General features: G+C 29.5%; 1 long non-coding RNA gene across 1 annotated transcript; it reads left to right on the top strand.

Moving 5' to 3' along the window:
- Nucleotides 1-1,142, top strand: LOC113389359. The gene is made up of 7 exons (XR_003368240.1): nt 1-53; nt 117-236; nt 313-350; nt 429-541; nt 616-770; nt 848-984; nt 1,065-1,142. It is a non-coding gene; the product is annotated as an uncharacterized LOC113389359 (long non-coding RNA).
- The last annotated feature ends 9,904 nt before the right edge of the window (nt 1,143-11,046 follow it).

An 11,046-nucleotide genomic window follows, 5' to 3' on the forward strand; every position in this document is an offset into this window, starting at 1 on the left:
TTAAGCAACTTGTTCATAGTGATAATTGTAGAAAAGTGTAGAAAAATGACACCGTAAGTATATCATAATTATTTATATAGATATGTAATTACTTCACGATTTTGAATTCCATTTAGTGCATTATATCCTGGGATGAAGAAACGTTATTTTATGTCGATTTCTTTAGATGACAAAGGAGGTAACCAAATAGCATATCTTACAAAATCTGAGGACAATAATAAGGATCGTTTAGCAAGGTTAAAATAATTATTTTACTAAATTAAGACATTAACATATCCATGTGTCGACATAACCTCACTTCTCTTAAATTAGTCGGTTGAGAAGCGGATCGAGAATGATTGTTTGAATATGTAAGTCACTACAAATATAATAGCTATACAAATATATATAAACAGCAAACACGTATACCATGTTCATATTTATTTCAGAAGTCGTACAAAATTGGAATGAAACGATGAACAATATACAGATCTTTAGACAGGCTCAAATAATGTATGTTTAGGAGGCAATTGAAGATAATGGAGATTTATCTTCTTAATATGTAAGTTGATTCATATATAGTTGCTGTATATATATTATTTGGTAACAAATACATTATATTTATAATTGTTTTAGAAAACCTCTAAAATTGGGAACAGTATGTCATATATGCATGAACTTGATTGATGTATTGATGTATAATGAACTGAAGATAGAATGAATTCAATCAGGTTAAAAAAAATGTATGTGCAAAGCGACTCGAAGACGATTTAGATTTGTCTCCTGAATATGTAAGTTGCTACACATATGGAGTGGTATATATATTATTAGATTCAATAAAAACACATTATGTTTCAAATTGTTTTAGAAAACTTCCAAGAAGTACAACATATATGAATATCCTGTATCCTCGCATTTGAACTGGCGATAGAATGAAATCAGTCAGTGTTAAAAATGTATATGTAAAAGCGACTTTAAGATGATGGAGATTTGTACACTGAACATGTAGGTAGCTACACATATGGTAGCTGTATATATATATTATATTATATACAGTAAATCACATTATGTTTGAATTGTTTTAGAAAACTTCCAAAATTTGGGGCAGTATGTCATATGTGCATAATCTGTATCCTGGCATTTGATGCAATGAACTGGCAATAGAATGAAATAATGAAAAATAGGCAGGCTGTTTGATGTAAGGAAGTGGCGATAGAATACTTATGCAACACTTCAACTTCACGCCCCAAAAATAGAATTACGTTCATTAGATATACAACAATTTTTATTAAATATACTGTTATTAATATGTTAAGATTGAATAATTTGTAAATAGTTTTTAGTATAGTTCATGTTAAAATTTTATAATTTCTAAACTACAATTCTAATTTGTAATATTTAAATATTGTAAAATTTCTTATTATTCACGTAAATAATGCTTATTCGTACAGAAAAGAATATTAATTGCATTACGTCATCACTTTCAGGTGCTATTACGTCATAACTGAGTCGCCATTTTGTATGACGTCATGACCGAATCGTTTTCATTCGCCAATGACGTCATGACTGGGGTTAACGCCTTACGTCAGACGGTCTTATCATAATAAACAAACATATGTGGGTCAACGTCGATTTTCATGTATCACGAACGCCGCGTGCGCCAGAGACCGAACCTCGATAGTTGTTCGATAGTTACATAAATTTGCGGCCGTATCCATTAAATATCGACGAAATGAATATGGGGACCGCATGTCACACGACCTAATAAAATATTGCCACGATGTTGTGACCATATCGCATGTTTACTGGGTCTTTTATTGGGCCATCTTGGGTGCCGCCGCACATGTATCAAACAAACAACTATCTGACTACCTTCAGTAAAAATCCCAGCTAATTCATCATTGCAAAAATATGTTGTTTGCTGTTTACAAAAAATTGTCACCTGGTCCGTTTTTGGCAAAGACAGGTTTACCTGTTTGGGAGATATGAGCAAAAAGTGCTAAAAATCACAGTGCACAAAAAACATTTTGTTTTTGACGATTACTATTACTTCGTTCTACTTTCGATTAACAAAATCACGATAAGACGACCATTGGGAATCTGATATTCCAGCGAATTTCAAGGCATGGTGCGAACGAGAGACCTGACAGAAGTATTGCAGACGCAGTATTTCGCAGCGTGCTAGATGCATACATCGTTATAATATATAAATAAATTAAATTATGCTAATATATATATATATTATATATAAATTATTATAAAAATACAAGGCTAATAGTCCATATTATCAGTTATATAATGTAAAAACTTTGGAAGAAATTATTGGACTTATTATATTCAATTTATTGAATTATTATATCAAATTCACTGAAAAAAATTGATTAAAATACTTAAAAGTTTCTTGGAGATTCGAACTCGAAACCCAAAACAAGAACGACTGCCGCTGCAACCGAAGTCACTTAACGATCTCGACCATCAACGCCAAACAATTGATCGAATTTGGTACAGGTGTTTACAATAACATAACAACAATAACATAATAACAAGTTTTCAAAAAATTCCCATAGAAAATACGTGAAATTTACAAAAAGTCGATTTTCTGCTCTCCTGAGCGAAAAATGGACAAAATTTTCCCCCCTGTAACCCCCCGCTTGAAATTCGCAAGAACCCGAGGAATCGAATGAGCCCACTTTCAACCCCCTGGGTGAACATTTAATATTTTCATATCATCCCCCGGTGACCTTGACTCGAATCATGATGGTTGGTCGGCGAAGAATGTCCTTCCAGCATTAGCCTTCGGAAAAACTTTGTCGCCGTGGCCGAATCGGTTAGAGCGCTAAACCAGACTCTGATCTGAAGGATGCTGGTTCGAATCCGATAGGGATTTTTTATTCGGCAAGTTAAAGGACGAGGGAGATATGTGAAGTTATTGTCAACAAATGTACCAAATTCAAACAGTTGTATACCAGGGATGATGTGGACGAGATCGTTAAATGGCTTCGATTGCAATGGCAGTCGTTCTTGTTTTGGTTTTCGAGTTCAAATCTCCAAGAAACTTACTAAGTATTTTACTTAATTTTTTCAATGTATTTTAAATGAACATTTACAATTCTTCAATTTTTATTTACTTTATAATTAATATTTAATAACTAGGTGTGGTAAATTGATAAAAAACTAGCTTAACCTTACGGTTGAACTTGCTTAACCTGAGTTAGATGGTTACCCCGAACATCTAACTTTGGGGATGCATAACTATCCATGGATAAATATCCACGAATTTTTTTTAACATATTTTACTTGAATATGTAATCATGTTAAATCCATGGATAACTATCCTATTTTATTTATTTAAACCTATTTTACGCAATTTGAATATGATATCAGGTTAAAACCATATTTACGATTTTTTACAACATATTTTACTTGAATATGAAATCTAGTTAAATCCATGGGTTACTATCCACGGATTTTTTCAAACATAATTTACTCAATCTGAAAATAATATTTGTTAATAAAATAAAAAACTTAAATTATTTAAACTGTAAAAAATAACATAATATTAATTATGAATTATTTGAAATAAAAAAATAGTTATTGTGTAATAATTGTTTATTAATCATAAGCAGGTACAAAGTTATAATACATATATTAATTGATTGAATATTATAATTATTTAGTTTTAATTATATTAAATATTTTATAATTTAGTAGTACAAATTACAATAAATAATTTACATAGTATTTTACAGAGACTACAAACTACATACAAAATTACATTAAAGCAAAAGGACTTACTAAAAATAAAGTTTTAAATTATATAATATTATAATCTTATTATATATAGTTATAAATTATGCTAAAATATCTATAAAAATACATAGATCCATAAAAATAACTTAACTTATGATTGAAATATACAAACTAATAATATAACAAGTAATTTACAATTTTCTGCTCGTTATATTTAATATTTTATATGAATTCAATAATTTCAACATACTTGTTGCATTTATATTAGCATTTTATATTTGTAAATTATGTATATGTATATATATATATATATATATATATATATAAATTTAAAAATATTATGTTTTCAGCATCCTCTTGACCATTGTAAGGGATGTATCAACAGCCCCGACTGGGATGTACCTTAAAATAATAAAATATCTATTTAGTGACAAAATATTATAAATATTAAATAACTTATTATAAATAGTAAGTCTAAAACGCAAATAGAAAAGTGGAGTTCCTCGATATCAAATACATTTTACACTATATATACACCACTTTTCTAACTGCATATAATAATAAATTAAAAGAAATAAATTATATAAATCGATTTGAATTTTATTCTCAAGGCACAATGCCACTTACAATTATTTATTTTATACAGTCATGGTCTTAAAATATTTCAAACATCTTAAAATTTGAAAATATTTTTCATTTTTCTCAAAAATCGCAATTTAAATGGCCAATAGCCACTGTTGACGAGTATACTCGTCAATGCACAAAATTTTACAACTTCTACAAGATAAGTATACTCGTCACTATGCTAATTTTTGACACTTTTTCATGGCGTAATTGAATAAAATTTTGGCACGTGACGAATATATACGTCAATGAACAAAATTCTGTCACATTTTGCATAGGTAAATGAATAAAAATTCGGGCACTTCATGACGAGTATACTCGTCAATAAAGAAAGTTCTAACATTTTTATACCAATATACTTATAACTACTCAAAATTCCGACACTTCTCCATGCCGAGTATACTTGTAAATAAAAAGAATTCTGAAACATTTTTGTGACGAGTATACTCGTCATTGCAAAAAATACGTCCTCGTGACAAATATACTCGTCAATCAAGAAAGTTCTAACTTTTCAAACCAATATACTCATTACTACTCAAAATTTTTACATTTCTCCATGACGAGTATGCACGTAAATGAACAAGATTCCTAAACCTCTTTATGACGAGTGTACTCGTCATTGCACAAAAATCTGAAATTTTATGACAAATATACTCGTAAATATAGAAAGCTAAATCTAGATAACTAGATAACTTTTTTATGACTATACTTATCACTACTCAAAATTCTGATAATTCTCCATGTCGAGTATACTCGTAATAAACAAAATTCTAGAACATCTTTATGACGAGTGTACTTGTCATTGCAAAAAATTTTGACACTTCTTCATGACAAATATACTCGCCAATAAAGAAAATTCTAGCTTTTGCATGACCAATATACTTATCACAACTCAACATTCTGACACTTCTCTGGAAATTCTGTAAAAAAATTCTGGAACATCTTTATGACGAGTATACGCGTCAGTGCACAAAAATTTAACCCTTCTTCATGACAAATATACTCGTCAATAGAGAAAGTTCGAACTTTTTCATGGATAATATACTTATTACTAATCAAAATGCATATATAAACAAAATTGTAGAACTTCTTTGTTACGAGTATACTCGTCCTAAATTCTGACACCATGACAAATATACTCGTCGATAAACGAAGTTCTGACACTTTTCCATGACGAGTATAATCGTCAATGCACAAAGTTCAGACAGTTTTTCATAACGAGTATACTCGTAAATAAACACAATTCTGACATTTCTCATCTATGACGAGTATACTCGTCAATACACAAAATTCTGATATTTCTACTTCATGAACAGTATACTCACCAATAATAGAAATATGTCGTTTCTCCATGACGTATATACCCGTCAATACACAAAATTCTGGCACTTCTACTTCTTGAAGAGTATACTCATCAATAAATAAAAATCTGTCGTTTTTCCATGACGTGTATACTCGTCACTACGCAAAATTCTATCGTTTTTTCCATGACGAGTATAATCGTCAATATCAGTTAACTAGTTATTTTTTTTATTTTTACCTCTCACGTAGGTGCACCCTTCCGCCCTCCGGCGTACAGGACTACCCCGGAAACGGTCTGGTCTTCCGGAAAAGCACCCGGAGGAACTGTTCCGTGCCTGCTCTGCACCCGGAACGGACCAACTTTATCTATAATTGATAAAGGATCAATTTTGAAAATTCAAAAACTTTTAGAAATATTAGTAGATTAGTTTTTGGTAAAGATCTGCCAAAGCGCTTCTTCGTAATGTTAAACAAATTTTTTTGGTTCATTAAACTTTGCATAACAATAGACATCATAGTCTAAAATCTTATATATGAAATTCTTCTGTAATGATGTATGTAAATATACTCCTCCTGAACGATTATTCCGGTTTTGATAAATCTTTCTAAAGTTTGTTAAGGAAATTTTCAAAATGAAACGATTCAAAAGCCAAAATAATAATTTTATTAATAAACTGTTAATACAAGTAAAATAATTGCGGGGGGGGGATAAGGTTACTAGAAAAAAAAAGAATGCGGGCGCTGGGGACCCCAGGAGCGTCCCTGGAAATAATATATATTACTAAAAAAATGTAATTTAGATATTATAATTCCTAAAAACCAGTTAAAATATGATACAAGATTATTTATTCTAATATGGTCTAGGCTCATAAGTAAATTGAAACTTTTGGTAGATGACAGTTTTCATTTGTTGTGAATGCCAAACAATGTGTCAAATATTTTCAATTTCAAACAATGACATAAAGGATAAAATTCAATTGATAAAGAATCGATTTTAAAAATTCAAAAACTTTTTGAAATATTACTAGATTTGTTTTTGGTAAAGATCTGCCGAAGCGTTTTTTCGTAAAGAAATGCTAAACTATTTTTTTTTGTTCATGAAACTTTGCATTGACAATAATGTAGGCATTTCATTTTTCTTTCATAATCATAAATTTATTATACATATTCTAATATTGTCTAGGCTATATTTTCATAATCACATCCTAAAAAAATCCCTTAACAAACTTCAGAAAGATTTATCAAAATCCGAATAATCGTTTAGAAGGAGTATATTTACATACATAAATATTAGCATAGGATATTAAACATCATATATATATATATATATATATATATATATATATATATATATTTCATCTGTAATGGTGTATGAAAGGTTAAACCTTCTTAACGATTATTCAGATTTTGATAAATCTGCCTGAAGTTTGTTAAGGGAATATTTAGGATTTTTTGATTCATAGAAATATAGTTATATTGTAGAAATAAATGGAATAAATTATAAAAAATCGCTTCTCATTGATTGACATTGAAAATATTCTAAGCATTGTTTGACATTAAAAACAAATGAAGACTGTCGTCTGTCGGGTCGTCTAGTATATATATATATATATATATATATATATATAATCTTATAATTATATTTATTCATTTTTTTATTTTATCTTAATTATTTATTTTTTTATTTTATCTTCTGTAATGGTGTATGAAAGGATAATCCTCCTAAACGATTATTCGGATTTTAATAAATCTTTCTGAAGTTTGTTAAGAAATTTTTTTATGATTTTCTGATTTATAGAAATATAGTTAGATTGTAGTAACAAATGAAAAAAAAATACAATAAATAAATAAATATATATATATATATATATTATATATATATAATTTCCATTCACCCTGTATCCTCCTTAGGATTTGGCCCCAATAAAATACAGTACCATCCCTTATATCTATATCACAAGGCTTAGTCTCTTGAGCTTATCCTAGTAAGCGAATTCTTGAATGAAACATCTTGAATCAAAATCTGTCAGAGGGATGATGGAGGGTGGAATTCAGTGGCGCGCATGCGTATTTGTTAAGGGTGTATTCGAAATCAGTCATGTTCGACCAGTCGCGTCGGACGGTCTGCGGGATAAGGGCGAAAATCGATTAAAAGACGGGAAATTTTTTTTAGAAATTTTCCAAGAAAATCGAAGATCGATTCGTCCCGAAACGTTTGATGTAGTTTTTTAATCGTAAAATATGTGAAGAGCTTAATAAAAAAAAACATTTACACTAAAATTTGTGGTGACTGGTCAAGTATGATTAGGATATGTGAGATTTAGGGAAAATTCTGACCAATTGTAAAAATTTTATTAAGAAGTGACCTGGTTTTAATTACAACGTTGACATTCGGTTTTTGCAAAAACTATTAACGTGTACGAATTAATAATTAATTTTACTAAACTTTAAATTTATTTCTTGTTATATGAAAGTGCTATTTTATTACAAAGATATTTTTGTTAGATTGGTGACAAAAGTGTTTGGTAAAATCCATCAAATAATTATTTTTACCCCAATTTTTTGGTACAAATTATAATATTAAATCTGGTTCGAGTGTTTGAGACAAGTTGAAACGTGGCACAATCGGTAAATCACAAAATTACCCAATTTTTACTAAATATTTTGTTATTAAACAAAAATCGAATGTAATTGGATTTTATGTGAACCTTCTACAAAAGCTCCAATTATTATGCAGATTTTTTTGGTCTAATTTGCATACAATCAATACTTATTGCATAAAAAAATTCGTGGCAGTCTTTAAAAAGTGTAAAAAGCAGAAGGATTTAAAAAATATTGACAGACCAAAAATTAACATGCGAAGTTCTGTATAAAAAACCAGCTGGTAGTCCAAGAAAGCTTTAAAAAATATCGGCAGGCCTAAAATTAACTAAGAAAGTCCAGAAAATCTTTAATTATAATTTCTTGGGTCTATTTTGCATATAAATTTTCTCTAAACAACTAGCTGGAGGTGCAAGAAACTTTTGAAAAATATTGGCAGGCCTAAAATCAACCTGAGAAGTCCAAAAATTAGTTAATTATCATTTTGCATACAATTTTTATCTAAACAACCAGCTAGGAGTTCAAGAAACCTTTAAAAAATACTGACAGGCCTAAAATTAACCTGGAAAGTCCAAGAAGCCCTTAATTATCATTTTTTGGATCTATTTCAAATTATACAGGGAAATCGCAGAAACCCTTAATTTTTATTTTTCGGTCTATTTTGCATACAAATTTTGTATAAACAATCTGCTAAAAGTGCAAGAGGCCCTAAATAAATATTGACAGGCCTAAAATTTAAATCAAACCGAAAAATCTGATAAAAGTCTAAGAAACCCTTAATAAAGCCAAAAAAATCGGCCTAAAGACAAAATGACCCTTAACCTGGTACTAGTTTGACCTAAAGTGGAAAGTGTTAGTTGTGTTAAAAAGTCGAAAAAAACTCAAGAAAAAAGGCCCTTAACTTGGTACTAAATCAACACCTATTTATAATATTTCCATTACCAAAACTTTTTGTGTAAAAAAAACTGTTGAAAGTGCAAGAAACCCTAAAAAATGTTCCCAGGCCTAAGAATAACCTGGTACAAGTTTAACCTAAAGTGAAATGTGTCAGTTGTGTTAAAAAGTCCAAAAAACTCTTAATAATTTTTTACCTTGAAAGTCCAAAAAGCCCTAAATAAATATTCCCAGGCCTAAGTTTACCCTGGTACAAGTTTGACCTAAAGTGAAATGTGTTAGTAAAGTTCAAAAGACTTCTAAATAGTGACATATAAAGATGAATTTTGTAGAGAGTGTCATTAGAGACAATAAACGAGTACTTCAAAATGAGGTGTGTTAATAGAACCGAACGATTTTATTAATTTTTTGGTCTATTTTGTATACAATTAATACTTGTACAATATATTCATTATCTGAACATTATTGTGTAAAAGGAATGGTGAGTCCAAAAAAGTTTTTGATAGGCCTAAAATTAAAACCAAATTAAAAAACTGCTAGTCCAAAAAAAAACTCTAATGAATATTGATAGGTCTAAAATTAAAACCAAGCTGAAAAATCTGCTAGAAGTCCAAAAAACTCTTCATAAATATTAAGAAAACTAAATTCAAACCAAACCGAATTAACTGCTAGAACTCCAAAAAACCTTAATAAATATTAACAGGATTTATATAAAAAGTACTTAATAAAATTAAATCCATAGCAAAATATTGCCAAAAACCAAAAAGCCCCTGACAAATATTGATAGGCCTAAAATTTAAATCAATTCAAGAATCCTGCTAAAAGTCCAAGAAATCCTTAATAAAACCAAAAAAATCTGCCACAAGTCAAAAAGGCCCTTAATAAATATTGACAGGCTTAAAATTAGAATCAAACCAAAAAAAACTGCTAAAAGTCCACGAAACCTTCAATAAAAGCAAAAAAATCTGGCTAAAAACAACAAGGCCCTTAATGAATATTGATAGACCTAAAATTAAAATCAAATAGAAAAATCTGCTTAAAGTCTAAGAAACCTTCAATAAAACCAAAAAAAATTTACCAGAATTCAGAAAGGCTTTAAATAAATAATGACTGGCTTAAAATTGAAATCAAACAAACAAAAAATCTGCTAGAAGTTCAAAAAACCCTTAATAAATATTGACAGGCCTTAAATTTGTACCAGGTACAAGTTTGACCTAAAGTGGGTGTCCAAGAAACCTTCAATAAAACCAAAAAAATCTGTATAATAAATCCAAAAAAAAGGACAGAAAGGCCCTTAATAAATATTGAAAGATTTAAAATTAAAATCAAACAAACAAAAAATTTGCTAGTAGTTCAAAAAATAAATATTGGCAGGCCTTAAATTTGAACCAGGTATAAGGTAGACCTAAAGTGGAACTTTTCAGTTGTACTAAAAAAATCCTTAATATCAGTGGGCCTAAATTAAACCTGGTACTAGTTTGACCTAAAATAGATCCTGGTTGTACTGAGAAGTGCAAGAAAACCTTAGCAACCCTAAAATTAACTTGGTACTTGTTCGACCTAGTGTGGAACGTGTTAGTTGTCCTAAAAACTCTTAGTTGTTTTGAAATTGAATTGTGACTGATTTGATCTAAAATGCAATGTATTAGTTTTGTGTTTGTTTCAAAACTCAAGTAAGTACTTGCATAATTGTCCAAAATGTATCTTCGAGAGTTAAAAACAAATTTTGGCGAACTGTAGCATCCACTACACTTTACACCAACACCATGACTAGTTCACTTTGCATCTACCCATCAAATCCTAGAACAACCATATATGATAATAATAATAATATGATACCCCAACCAACTATTACCCCGGAGCAATGATTATTAGCCAAGAACTTTCTACTTCGTC

Source organism: Ctenocephalides felis, unplaced genomic scaffold (assembly GCF_003426905.1).
Source record: "Ctenocephalides felis isolate EL2017-DRISC unplaced genomic scaffold, ASM342690v1 CF-g0.4_SCAFFOLD_03573, whole genome shotgun sequence".
Classification (NCBI taxonomy): domain Eukaryota; kingdom Metazoa; phylum Arthropoda; class Insecta; order Siphonaptera; family Pulicidae; genus Ctenocephalides; species Ctenocephalides felis.